This window comes from Engraulis encrasicolus, chromosome 24 (genome assembly GCF_034702125.1).
Source record: "Engraulis encrasicolus isolate BLACKSEA-1 chromosome 24, IST_EnEncr_1.0, whole genome shotgun sequence".
In the NCBI taxonomy this organism is placed as follows: domain Eukaryota; kingdom Metazoa; phylum Chordata; class Actinopteri; order Clupeiformes; family Engraulidae; genus Engraulis; species Engraulis encrasicolus.
The window spans coordinates 18,403,787-18,418,327 of record NC_085880.1 but is presented as its reverse complement, the minus strand read 5'-3'; the positions used below and the strand labels follow the sequence as shown (position 1 = coordinate 18,418,327).

General features: G+C 42.5%; 1 protein-coding gene across 2 annotated transcripts in view; it reads right to left on the bottom strand.

Annotated features, from left to right (window-relative positions):
- zgc:172136 (uncharacterized protein LOC566376 homolog) overlaps positions 1 to 5,332 on the bottom strand; it is a 42,771-nt gene extending 37,439 nt beyond the window's left edge. For both annotated transcript variants that reach the window (XM_063192244.1, XM_063192243.1), the window contains exon 1: positions 5,193 to 5,332. The gene's annotated coding sequence lies outside the window, so the exon portion shown is untranslated. The remainder of the gene's footprint in view (positions 1 to 5,192) is intronic.
- Between the last annotated feature and the right edge of the window lie 9,209 nt (positions 5,333 to 14,541).

Here is a 14,541-nt window from a genome sequence, read left to right as displayed (position 1 = left end):
CAGAGAGATAACAGGCTTGACAAACACAGTTAAAGATACAGAGAAGAGGATAAAGAATGTCTTCTTGACAGACTATATGACTGGCCATGTTTACACAACCGTAGCACGAATTAGTTATGGATACCACAAGTGCCATTACAGTCAGGTGCTACATAAAGCAAACATCAAGCGATGATTACACTCTTCAGTATTGACGGACAGCACTCTTCAGATTTTTCTCTGCTTATTTGCCTACAAACGTTTCGGGCAGAGCCCTTCCTCAGTGTGTAATGGCGATTGCCTTTACACGCTGAAGAAGGACTCTGCCCGAAACGTTCGTAGGCGAATAAACAGAGAAAAATCTGAAGAGTGCTGTCCTTCGCTTCCTTCATTCATCTATATATTATGTGGGATTCAACACCCAGTTATATTCTGTACTAAATAGTATAGGCCATAGTGTGAGCGCGTCTCCTTTACTTCATAACTCTATAGTATTGCACACTGCCTAGGAGGCAACGACAACCACAGCTATTGAGATTGGTTTCATTACATCCATTGCTAATGATGAAGAAATCAAGATCAAACACTAATCCATTAATTCAACCCCCCAAAACCTCCGTTTAGCCGTTTATGAACTCATGAACTCTTGTTTCAGGCCTTGAATACCACAGCTGAGTGCACCAACCCCCACCGATCGACCCACGGGGTTAGTGGGACACAACAGTGTGGACTTGGTTTGTGGGTTAGCTTGGTTAATGCAGCAGACAGAGACTCAGTCTAGAAAGAATTTGGTCAGTCTGGACTGCTCAGTGTCTGCTTCGGGTGACTCAGCTTTCCTGAATGCAGAGATAGACAAATAGCAGAGCTATATTGCCATGGAGTGGAACTGAATAAATCAATGAACTTGGGATGCACCTGTCTAATATCACGCTTGTTTGCTGGCTTATTTCATTTTGGGAGAAGGGCGTCACACTTTTAGTGAAGTGGTTATACAGTAATGTGATTGTTTGTTTGTTCTCCTTTATGCTGTGGGGGCCACAGTACTACAGTGTTCTAAATTCTACTTTATAAGGGTATCAGGAATAAGGAAAAAAGTCAAAAACAATCTTCAAGACTTAGTGCTATCTGGCTGTGTGTTTGGAAAACACTTTTCTATCTCACCACCTTTTGCATTCCATACCATGACATTTTGAGTGAGAGATCACTCTCTGGCTATGCTATGTTTTCACTACTCCATAAAATATGTTAGTATCAAGTATTTGCCAAGGGAAGGCAACAATATGGCAAAACACACATATATACATATGCACAGAAAAGGAACGAATGACCTTAGCTAAGGTTGTAAAAAGTATTGTGAATCAACTGAAAAGTTGTTCTTTTCAAGAAAAAAACCTCACAATCTTTACTCAGCTTAAATAAATGGCCAAAACAGGATCACCTCAAGACTATCACATAGAAAGGACAACTAGAATGGGACCGAGGCTTTAGTTCCTCTGTAATGGGACTAGTACTTTAGTTCCTCTGGGACTGATGCTTCAGTAGTTCCTGTGGAATGGGACTGATGCTTGAGTCACTCCCTAGTCACTGATGTCTTAGGTTCACCCAAATCTCCCAGATCATACATTGCCATTGGCCATGCTGACTCATTTTAAAATAACAATTCCAGCTGGCTGCTTTAATATACGGCCCGCTACAGTTCCCCAGCTTTGCCCATTGTGATGCAGGGTAGGTGTAGTAAAAAGAAAGAAACGTGAAAACGGACAAAAAAGAAGATTATGTTGAAAAAAAAAAAGAGAGAGAGAGAGAGAGAGAGAGAGAGAGAGAGAGAGAGAGAGAGAGAGAGAGAGAGAGAGAGAAGGCCCTCTCCCCTCCTCTTCAGCTTGGCTCCAGCTGGTACGATCCTTGGCTGAGTAGAGCATCAGTCTGATCTTTTCTGTGGTGACATATGTTGAGTGCTATGCGGCAGCTATGTCCAAGCCAAAATTCCTCTTTTTAGAAAGTGCACTCAACTCCCAACTGTTTCTTACAAGGTCTTTGGGTGCGAGCAAACAGCAAAGTTCATGTTTAGTAAAAAAGCCGCACTCTCGAGTGTAATTCTTGCCGTGTTCATCTACTGGGTTAGCATGACAGACAGACGTTTCGTCGTGTAGAGCAGCATCAATCTGATCACCACGGCCCACAGTCACCACTACGGATGGCAAATCAATTAATCTGTCTTTCCATCAGTCAGTCAATAGAGTATAAATCTCAACTCTGATACGTTCCTTGTTAGATATGTATTGATTTCATTATTTAATGGACACTAGTATGACCTCCTCACCACAGTAGTTAAAGCAATGACATCAAACTCACAAATGTTTCACTATTGTATCACGTGCAGTAACTCCACATGTAACTGTATCGGTTAGTCTGTCCTGTCAGTGGGAAACTGACAGTTTACATGTGATACAGGTCTATGGACCTTGTTTTTTTTTAATCATGTCTGCTCAGAATAATGCTGGCTCTGTTTGCCATTTAATCCATGACATTAGGGAACCTCCTGGTTGTCTTGTTCAGTGAGACATCCGTAGCCTCTTTATACAGGTGCGGCCACCGGTGGGTCACTTCACAGTACAGAAAAGTCTCAGCATAACAACATTGCTAGTAGACATTACAAAGAGATTAACCCCTTAGCGCAGACCTCATGTTATAACTTTACTGTCACCAAAACTATAATGGCTATGTCTTAATCTGTTACTTAAGGCTATCTGTACTGCCATAGAAATGTTGTTATGTTGTAGTTGAGTATTTTCAGCAAACAGTGAATAGGCCCGCCGGCGACCCCATCTGCAGTAAGAGACTATGGTTTGGTCATGGCCATTTTGGTGACAATGAGGTTCTAAAAAGGCTCTGAGCAAAGGGGTTTTAAAAGCAACAGGTCAGTAAGTTGTGTCTTGGTGATTCCTGCCCTCTCTTGTCTTTCCCTCTCCTGCCACATCCTCCATCAAGTCACAACTGCACTTTTGAAGTATACGTTAAAGCTTGCACATACAAAAGTCAGACCTGGGAACAGGACAGACAAATAAGCAGATAAACAGAGAAAAGTCTGCTTCAATCAGGATTTTTTTTAATTTTTAATTGTGACGTTTCAGGTGAAAACCCTTCAGACCTTTGCACTTTCCCCACCTGGTGTCTCCTGACGCTCCTCTCATCTACCCCAGACAGCCATCCTCAATTTGTTTCCTGTTCACTTAACTCACATTTACCATGAGCAGACTAGGTTGAAGCAGCCACTTCATCATATCCTACTAACCTAGTAATTTACACATCTCTATGTATGCAACAGATGAATATCCTAGATTCAACATGAATTATCTTCAGTAATAATTGAATAATCATGCCCCCCTCCCCTTTTCCAATGCCACCAATGACATCTAGACACTGAGATGTACTGTACAGTAGGAAGAAAGAATGTTAAATGAATACAAATTAATTATATCAATATCAGGAAAATGCTTAACATTTAAACGCTGTATGGCTTTCCCGCTGTAGCCATCATCCCCAATACAAACTTGGTTGGGTGATAGCTTTCCTGTAGCTTCGCCAATGGAATTATTGTGATGAAAATATTCTCCAATACTGGATGATACTCTAGATGAGTTGTGCTTACTATTATCCCTCTTGAAATCTAGCCAAGTCAGCCTTGTAGTATCTGGAGAGGGCAGGGCAGTACCACAGCATCCATTGAACAAGCTGGCAGACTTTTGGAGTAACACATGCAATCTTGCTGGTTTGGGAAATGGGCAAAAGCAGCATGGAAGTGGCATCACCTAAGAATCAAAATACTTCAAATATTTCAAGTAATACCTTGAACAACTAGGCTACACCTGTTGCCTTTTCTAGCACGTTTGTTTTCGAACTTACAAAGGATTAATTCCACCCATCACAACAAGTGAAAATGTAGGGATCTAAAGGTGTATGAAAAACAAACCAAATTTGTTTTGCATAAATATAGTACTCTGAATTCATGATTTCAAAAAGAAAAAAGAAAAACCCATCACACGATTAAGCAAACTCGTGTAGCATCCTCATGTAACCCGGTGACAGGAGTCTGTGCTAGACAAGACACCCTGCTACCTGGCATCCCCTCTGTAAACTGCAACACCCTCGCCATGGCCCATCCATCAGGTTACACAAGATGCCTTGGACTATTGAAGGCCCTTAAAGACCCCCCCTTCGCCATCAATGGTAAACAGCACGGCTCCGGCATCACGTGAGACAAGCCCTCCATAAGCCTTATCCCCTGTTCTGGGTAGCACTGAAATAATCCCACCACTTCTAAGACCAAACTTGTGCATGCAACAACACCAGACAAGCACAAATCCAACCACTCAGACAAGCCATATCCTTGGATCTGCAGGATGGTGCATGTCTAGTAGGCTACCAGAAGAGCAATCAAGAAGCACAATACAATTCTACGAATCGAATGTGGAATTTCTACTAATGTTTACCTGTAACCTCAAACCCACAAGATGTTGTTGATAGTAGACACGCTGCGTAATTAGGAGGGTTATGTGGTCGCTTGGGGTCATGTTGATCTCTGTTTATGGCCACCAAAGCAGAAAGTAGAGCTTACAAGACATGTATCTGGCCATACTCGGGCAACAGTACACTTTTCATCCCAGAACACTTGAGTCTTGATGAAAAACAAATAGCCATAGGCTATATGGGATGCCAGAAGAAAAAAAAACTTCGGTTTCTTTTTCTTTCATACCGTGAACCACGGGCAAGGCGGATGACTTCACCACCTTGGAAGTTCTCAACCAAAGCCAAAAACTGTGTGATTATTTGCTGTGCTCTATGTTTGTTTTGCCCCAGAAAATGTTGTCTATTTCAGTCGGGATACAGCTCGAACCACAACCCCTCCCTAAACCAGTGAATATAACTTCAATGCAGATTGTGCAGAATTTGTCCTGGGTCATGGCTAAATGCTTTACCAACAGTTACAACGGCGATACACCTGCTTAGTAACAATCACGTGGAACAATGTATCAGTTTAGTAGACTATTGCATGAAATGTGCAGGCCAATTTGATGTTTAAGAATGAGAGCGACACATGAATGGTCCATCATCACTCAACAATGTAGCGTACTAGGACCGTCGGTTGTAGTAGAATCGATGACTGTGGCAACACCCGGTTATAGCGTAAAACATAGCCTACTACAGCGACTTACCAGTGAGCCGAAATCTTGCACATTTCCAGGATCAGAAACGATAGCCTATCAGTGGTTCAAACCATACGGACCGGAATCGGATAGCCAGAAATCCAACTATTGCAAAATAACGGCGCGCCAACTGCCAGCGTAGGTGCTACTCCGAGTCCGCATCAAGTGCAACACACGATAAAACTTCATCTCTCCTCTGCATCAGCCCGCTGGTGGTGGAGCGTACCAACTCCTTGACGCAGGGGTGATTACCCCGCTGACCATTTGAAATATCAATCAAGTTGAATGCTATTGCGGAATTTACTATTTATCTTCAAACATTATCACAACATATTTCTTAAAAAACCTTCAATATTACCATGAAAAAATCAGACATTTTTGGGGCTTTTTAAAGTCTCAAATGGGCACCCACTCTACCTTTGACAGCCCCCCATTTTTCAAATAGCTAGACAGCATGCAAGGCACAAATAAATCTGAATGGATTTGCTTGAGTCTGGTGTCAAATTATTGGTTGAAGGGAGGGAGGTGCCAATACATTTGTATAACTTGATGATTGCATGCACATCCTTGTATGAACATACCATATTCTTGATCCAGCCAGAGATTGGGAATACCCTATCTAACACCACAAACATTTCATAGCCTAAAAGGACCCATTCAATTGAACATGCTTGAATGGGAAAGGTTGCATCCACCTCATTGTGCCACAGGGGGGATGACCCAGCTGTGTGTCACTCACACCATGTAAATGGGTTGTTGTCGAGGAGGGTGATTACCACTTGGGTAGTCCCCTGCGCCTCTCTCACTATGCAATGTAAAGAATCGTAGAGGCGTAGAGGCACATTCCTCAGGGGTGAGTGTGTAACACCAACAATAGCTAACAAGTGCTTCTTATTACCCGCTATATAATGGCACAGACTAGTTGCCAAAGCCGTATTCTTCTATTCATCCACACGTTTAACACAAGTCTAAATGGCTGTCATTTAGATTACAATCTTGAAGAGATTTCATGCAACTGTGGGAACATGTGGGGATGTGCAGAGCTGACTTGGCCTCTTGGGAGAAACACACACCTAACAAAATAAGACACACTGCGGCTGGCAGAGAGCCTTTAGCTTTCCTGAAAAGAAAAGAAAAATCCTCACAAGAATGAAAAATGTCAAATTTACATTCAGAGGTGTCTCTAAAAAATGAGACACACACACACACACACACACACACACACACACACACACACACACACACACACACACACACACACACACACACACACACACACACACACACACACACACAGTGTTTTTGAGGAGGAAAACAGGCTATGATGGTAGGAATCTGTGATCTAGCCTGTGGGCAAAAACCGTAATCCACACAAAGCAGATTAGATTACCAAGATCAGCATTAACTTGTGTGAGATTACTGATAATTAGTGGAGCGACCATCCATCCATTTCTCTTAATGAATTGGCTGTCCTGCTAATCTGTAGCATGACAAAGTGCTCGTCAGAGCATACAGACGGGACCTGCCGTGTCAATCATTAATTAACTTTAAGACATATGGGATGTCTCGTTAGGATCTTTTCTTAGCAGGACATGCAGGCTGAGTCATGCTGAGAAAATACTCCCGTGAATGAAAAAAGTGGGGTCCTAAATGGTTTACTTCCACACTACACCAGCGGTTCCCAAACTGGGGGTCGGGACCCTTAGGAGAATCGCAGAAGTATTGCAGAGGGGTCGCCGAAATAACTGACTTTTCAGTTAACACAGGTTAATAGTTACCATCATTTCTTAAATTGGTTAGTAACAGTACTTATATGGCTATTAAATGTAGGCCTACTTACTTTTCTTGTATAGATCTGAAATTAAAATAGCAATATTAATGAATGGATGGGGTCGTGAATATACTTAGGGCCAAAATAAAAGGGGGTCCCGCTAGAAAAGGTTTGGAAACCACCACAATACACAGAGTTTTATAATCATGTAAGGAAACAACAGCAACACATTTGGAACTTAAAATGTCTTCAATTAAATACAAATGTAGATCTGGTGGTTTGTCAACAGCACATTTTATAGTACTTTGTCATGGAAATGTCATTTTTGGAACTTGCTCTCATTTTTGCACCATTGAGCTCTTGCTGTTTAATTCCCTTATTTCAGGCAACTGCTCCATGACAATAACATCTTTGAAGTTTGAAGCAAAACAAATACACCCTGTGTAATGGCCTCTTCCCCAAGGCAACCCTGTTATGTATTTAAACAAAAGATGAATAAAACAATAAATGACAGCGTTTTCAAAAGCAACCATCCATGGCCTCACATAAATCTGTTATAACTGTTTTGAATCTAGCAGTCCAGGTGGTACGCAGATGTGCAAAGAAATGCAGAGAGCAGACGAGATTTAGAAAAAGCCCTCAGTAAAGCCAACACTACGCCCAGCTGGTTTCCCATTAGTCAGGAGCTCATGGAGAGAGACAGGGCCGGATTAAGATGGCCTGGGGCCCCTAGGATACAGGTTGATGTGACACCCCCCCCCCCCGAAAGGCACGTTTTCGCGACAAATTTACATAGACAGTGTCATAAGCATGGGCTCGGAATCAAGAACAACATGTCTACCAACCGTACTCAACACAATGTTCAATATTGCATCCTGTCACAAGTCTGCAATTTTTCATTTGTGGTCAATCAGGGGCGTCCTGGTAGGTAGGCTAGCCATATCTAGCCTGTGCGTCAATCCTGCACTAGAGAGGCAGAAAGGGTGTGTGGCACAGACAGGGGTGAACGGTCTGTGGTGAGATGGAAACCACCCCAAACACATACATGCAGGCACGCACGCAAGGGCACGCAAGGGCACGCAAGGGCACACAGGCGCGCGCACACACACACACACACACACACACACACACACACACACACACACACTTTTCCTCTCCCATATACACTGGCCTNCCCAGGGGCGTATCCAGGACATTTTTACTAGGGTGGCCAAGATGACACACAAATATAGTCTGAGGTGGCCATGGAATCATGGAATTATATACACATACGGGGGTCCTCCCACACAGAAAATGTTGCATTTATTCTATGCTATTTCCTGCATTTTAAAGAAAAGCACCAGTGAACTTCAAATACAATATTTTGTAGTAGTATAAAATATATATATATAGTATTGAAATGTTCTATGTTTAGGTCTTTGTTTTCTATGTACGTATTCACAGAAATTAAAGATAAATGCACACACATATCCTCATTAAGTTATTTTAATGTGCCAGGCTTTTAATTGAAAGTGCAGTGTAATCTGGTTAAATGCTATGCATTCACATATAAATATGCATAATTGGCCATTTTTAAATAACTGAAGTATGAGAGAGTAGACACCAACTTCATGAATGACATCTGAACCTGACATACCATGCTCAGTAGGTGGAGATCCAGACAACACAGATTCACAGTCCGTCTCCTCCTCCTCCAAATGTGGCTGGTCAACTGTGGTAATACAAGGATAGTTTAAAATGACAGACAGACAGACAGACAGACAGACAGACAGACAGGTCCATGCACATATACATATAATACAAATCTTTAGTTCATCATCTTCTGTCTCAACATTTGTCAGCTGTTAAACCCTTTAATGCATGGCGTTATACCTTTGTCGTTACCAGAGTTACCATAGTGTATTACTAAAGACCCTGTGTTATGTAGTGTGGCACTATGACAGAACCTTTTTGATGACAATAACAGTGTTCCACTGGTTGAACGGTGTGCATGAAAGGGCTACATGTAACTAATTCAAACTTTCCATGCACAACCTACCATCTTGTATTGGGGTAGTGGACTGCTCATCAATACTATCCCTAGGCTGCTGGCTTGTGTGGGCATCTGCACTGGTGCTGGTACTGGCTGTAGCTGACTCTGACTCTTTTTTTTTCTTAATAAAGAAGCTCTCAATATCGTTTCTTCTCTTCATCTTAATGTCACTCACTGGAGGAAATGTAATCAAATCAATGCAACCAATTAATCATTCAATCAACTCACTTCTAAGCATAGTAACTGGCTACAATATCAGAGGGACTATTGTCGAATTGGCAGAGTACACATGTTGTGTTCATGAGTTTTGTTTTCGTGGTTGTGGTTCCCCTTAGAGCAAGGGCGTAACTTTGACTTTGACATTGGTAGGGACATAAAATTGGTGAGGGTCCGAGAAAATTTAGAAAATACAGTTGTTAAAAGTACAATTTTAACGCAATATGTGAATGTATTAGCCTATGAATGAATGTAGCTCAATGGTTTTAGAGGGGGATGATTTTTAACAATCTTCATTGTGTGTGTGTGTGGGGGGGGGGGGGCTGATTATCAATCATAAGTTCATGGCACACAGATGTTATATCAATGAGTAGATGATATGTCAACGAGCGTTCCTTAGTAAGTTGGTCTTTCAATCACACGGTTGCAGGCTTAAATCCCACCCTTAGGCTACCTCTGTTTACACCTCCATCCATGACTGGAGTGAAATTGACCAAAGCAGCTAGTTCTGATACAACATTGCTCCAGAGACTTTTACCAAATAACATATAAGTCGCTTTGTGTTCAAATGTCAGCAAAGTGGTATTGCCTAACATGAAAATGATCACCAGTTCTGCCAATAGGCCTAGCCTACTCACTTTATTGACATTTAGGCCTATTTTAACAGCAACAAAAATGACACTGAAATTTGCAAACCTTTTCTTGAAATAAAAAATAAATAAGACGGGGCCTAGAAAAAAAATGTTTTGGTTCCGGTGCTGACTGACCCTTATTATCCTCCAAAATTAGCGATGCTGTGTGGACTGTTGTAGCCTACATACAAAACAACACACTTCTTCATTCTCATAGGCTAACTCCCTATATATCGCTTTCTTCCTGCCTGTAGCTGTGTTTGCATCATAGCAGCCTACAGGCAACACACATGCGCGTGCAAGTGTCTTTGCGCAGCGCGTCTTGACAGAAATCCCAGCGACGTCACCGCATAGTTGCGCACCAACTGTGTCACGTTGTATGCGAATTTTAATGTTACAACATACCAGTTAGCTTTGTAGCCCTTCTACATGACCGAAATGCAATACAACACAATGATTAGGTGTAGGCCCTATCTGCGATTTTTGAATGATGTTGGTTACATACTCGTCATGGAAGAAGGCTTCCATTTCAGTCGCGTTGAATGATCAGCGAGATCAGAACCTAGTCGCAGCAATTAGTCTAGGCTACTCAAGTAGTCCTACAGTTAAATAGACTGTAAAACAAAGCCAGGTTAATTTAATATGAAAGAAGGGAAATGTTTTGCCGAAGTGTACCTTTAGGAACTCTTTCATTTACCACATGGGTCGCGTTAACAGAGGTTTGTCCGTCATTGACAGTTTTTTTTTAAAGGAAGACTGAAGATTCTGAAGCCTGCCCGTCCTTTCGATGATAGTTTAAATAGGCTACACCCGTATCAGTAGATCAAATGTGCATTTCAATTCGTTATTATCTGCGCTGCGCAGAGACCACATTTATTCTTAAATAGGCCACTTTATCCTTCACCTTTCTCCGCCTCTCTCTGCTTGTCACGCAACTATTACGCATCTGCAGAGCTCCGTTCCCTGCACCCAAATAGTGAATTAGAAATTGCCGATGATGTCGGCACAACTGTTCGAATAGGCTAATTAAGATTCAGAACCGTTTGTAGGCCTATACGTAGGGCTATGCTACAACATTTCCCCACAATCTGATTTAATGGGAGGGCGAAGTTATCCCTCTATCGTCTTTCATAAAAGTTTCATAGGCCTATCATAAAAGGGTTTTTTTCATATAATATCCTCAGGCGTCGCCACAAACTCCTCGCTTGAAACAAAAAGCAGGCGGGCCTATGTACCAGAAATAGTAACGCACGGTGTCTTAAATAACTTTAATCTGACGTTTTGAAATGGTAGTTAGACTACACGTTACTGAAAAAAATAGTGCGACTACGTTACCGGCAACACCGGTCGTGATTACACAGTAGGGGGCTAAATATTGGTGGGGACGTGTCCCTACCGTCCCCACCATAAATTACGCCCATGCCTTAGAGTAACAACTTTGACTTCATTCAACAATGTCAGAATACAAAAAAACCTATATTATTGATGTTGACAGTGTCAGATGTCAAAGCAGTCGCATATGGTTTTAACAAAGAAATGACATGACGTGAATTTCAAGTCTGAGGCGCCGTTGGCCTGCAAGGCAATTACAGCTGTGAGCAGTGGCTGATTCTAAAGCCGTGGCTGCAGGGTTTTAGCAAAGAAATTACATGACGTGAATTTCGTTGGTGAACAAACTCACATCTGTACCATGATTTTGTGTGCGTGACGATTTATTTTCGCTACGTTTGAACAAAAGGATTACGATATATTGACACATTTGAGGTCAAATATGTACCGCAAATTTAGCTATTGGGGGGGGGGAGTCATACTCTGAAGTGGACTAGCGCTGTGGGTTTAGGCAACACATCTGTGACTGATGTGAACTTGCTTACTCTAAAGAGGCAGAGGTGCTCTTTACTATGACTTACTCCGACTTTATTTAAGTTTGATTTAAACTCCAAGAAAAGTCAAGACAATCGAAGAAGCAAAGGAGAAGCTTCTCACTGAGAGAAGGCATCACAACAATCATAGTCCAGCTTAGCATTAGTTCATTTCACATGCTAGGTTTCGAGCTAGGTACTGACGTCTGCCTACCGATCCTGACTGTAGATAACAACCGACTACCCTTTCCAATGTGTGGCCAATGGGCCAATGCTATCCATGCCATGTCCCTATCCAAACGGTTTCATATTAACTATCCTGTTATCAACAAAAAAATAAATAAACTGACGTGCACGTTAGGATTGTGCTGTGCTACTAACTTGGTTTGCAGCTGCCACAACACTAACTTGCTCTCATTTAAGGGCTGTCCACACAGGCGAGGAAAGCGGATTTCCGCAAAAGCGGAAAGCGAAAATACGAATATTGCGGAAAGCGAAAAAAACGTCCACACCGGCGAAAAACATTTGCGGAGCGATTTTTCTGTTTTCCGCGTTCTATTTCGCTCTGTTTCCGCGATTGTCCGTCTGCGTGAATGCAAAGGGCCACTTCTGAAGATAAAGCGAGCCAATGATGATATTGTCTGATGCTTTATTGCACCCTCAATGGCCTGTAACTGTTAAGGATGCCGAGACACGTGAGCGTGAAGGCAAATGCCAAATTTAACATCCCGACGCCCCTATTCTCATTTATTTGCAGCAAAAAAGTCAACAATTCTGGAATAATAGGCTGAAATGTTAAGCACAACTTCGGTTTTGCCCTTGCGGAGACAGAGCTGAAGGAAATGCATTTTAAGTCTGCTCGCTGCCAAACGCCCCACTCAACAAGTCAACAAGAAATCTGTAGTGCAACAAAGCCAGTTAGGCCTATCCATGATGTTTAATGTAGGCAGAATCATTTCAAGCCGTGCTGACCAACGTGGTCATATGCTGTCTGCACATTCCGTTGCATTCCTCTTCATACAGAGAAGGAATGGCTTGCTGTCGTCTCAACCAGGTTTCGACCCCCTGATCCTCCGAAAATATGATTTGGGAAATGTTGAAGGGGTCTCTAAATTATTGGCAAAATTATTTTTTTTATTCATATAGAAATCGTGTGTATAGGGGTTGTATTTGCATACCTTAAGTCACAAAGTGTTGTGTTTAGGCTACATAAGTTAAAATAAACCGATGCGACAACGAACAAGTCATCTTGCGCAACAGAGAGCCGTTGCGCGCCCTGAGAAATAGATAGCCCATTAAAAAAACTATGTGTGACCAGGTGTAATATTTTATTGTTCTATCTGTTTTATGCACACACACACACATACTCCCTCCTAGCGGATGGAGCACTGGTGAGTGGACACGTTTGGGTTTTCATGAAACAGAAGCCCGAGGAAGAACAGGTGGAGGATAAATGAGGGGGGAAATGGCTACACAGTCGTTTTCATGTGGAGCGCTGAGAAGACGCTTGAGCTGTCTCGATCATAGGGTATTGTATTTGTAGAGAGCATAGATGCTCTAGCGTGGCTCAAGGCTACCGTGTCAGTTGTTTACATGGGTGCATAGAGTAAATGCCCTAGTTATAACTGTTTCCACCGAAGCCAGAAGTTACTGCGGTCGTGCGTAACTGCACTTCCGACACAAGTTGTGCTCCTGCTTTCGAGATCTGCGCTCTCGGACAGACCCACACGCGCAAGTGCCCGACACAGATCACACAGCAGTCCTTTTCACCACCTCGTGAAGTGTTTAGACAATTTAATCTCGCTTGGAATAAGTGTAATGTAATCAGAAAGCGTAAGACATCCGTTGGACTCCTTTGCACGCAACAAGTTTTGAAATTATTTCTTAACGGTTATTTTTTGCAGTTAGTCTATGCAAACAGTCCTTCCGCGCTCCCCCACCATCATTCGCCACTTCGAGCTCAGTTTGAGAACTGCGCTGGAGCTGATGTCACTGTCAAGTCAGTGTCTGATTGGCCAAACCCCGTTTTTCGCTTGCGAAATCCGCCGTCAAAACAGACAGATTTGTTATTTTTTCTCCGCTGCGGATTTTCGCTTTTCGGTGTGCACAGAGTAATTAGAATACATTTGTTTGTTAATTTTGCGAATTTCGCTGCGAATATCCGCGCGGAAATTCCGCTCGGTGTGGACAGTCCTTTAGTCATGTTGTTGTTTCGTGTAGCTATCTCGTATTTTGGCTCTTCCTGGCTGCTAATACTTGCATAAAGTTTTCAAAATTAGGTTTTCCAACACATTCAGACAACCAACAAATCATTAAATTGCCATACCTTATTGTCCAAATTAGACTGTCCAGGCAGTTAGTGGATGCGGTCTCTCGTGAAGGAACTGCAGGTGACACAGTGCTCCTCAGCATCGCTGGTGCGGGGTTGCCAGATCTTTCACGATAAATAAGCGACTATAGGGGCAGCAGGCGACACGCAGTGGTCATCTCGTGTAACCTACTGATCAGAAATCAGCCTTGTGCAGCATCAGTCCAACGACTGTCGTGTTAGTTAAAGTGTAAAACTGACCCTAGATCTGTCAGCCAGCGATCACCATGGATTGACAGTTTTCTCTTGTTTGTTGTTGGGTTGACGAACTTGAATGATTACCTGATAATTACCTATTATTGGTCTTATACTGTTGTTATTATTGTATATTTATTTATTTATTTTTAAAAATATATTTTTTTATTAATTACTTGTCGAATCAAGGGTGGCCAGTAGGGTGGACAATAGCGTCCCAGGGGTGGCCCTGGCCACCCCCTGCCCCCCCCTAGAATCGCCAGTGGGCCTCCCTCCATCGCT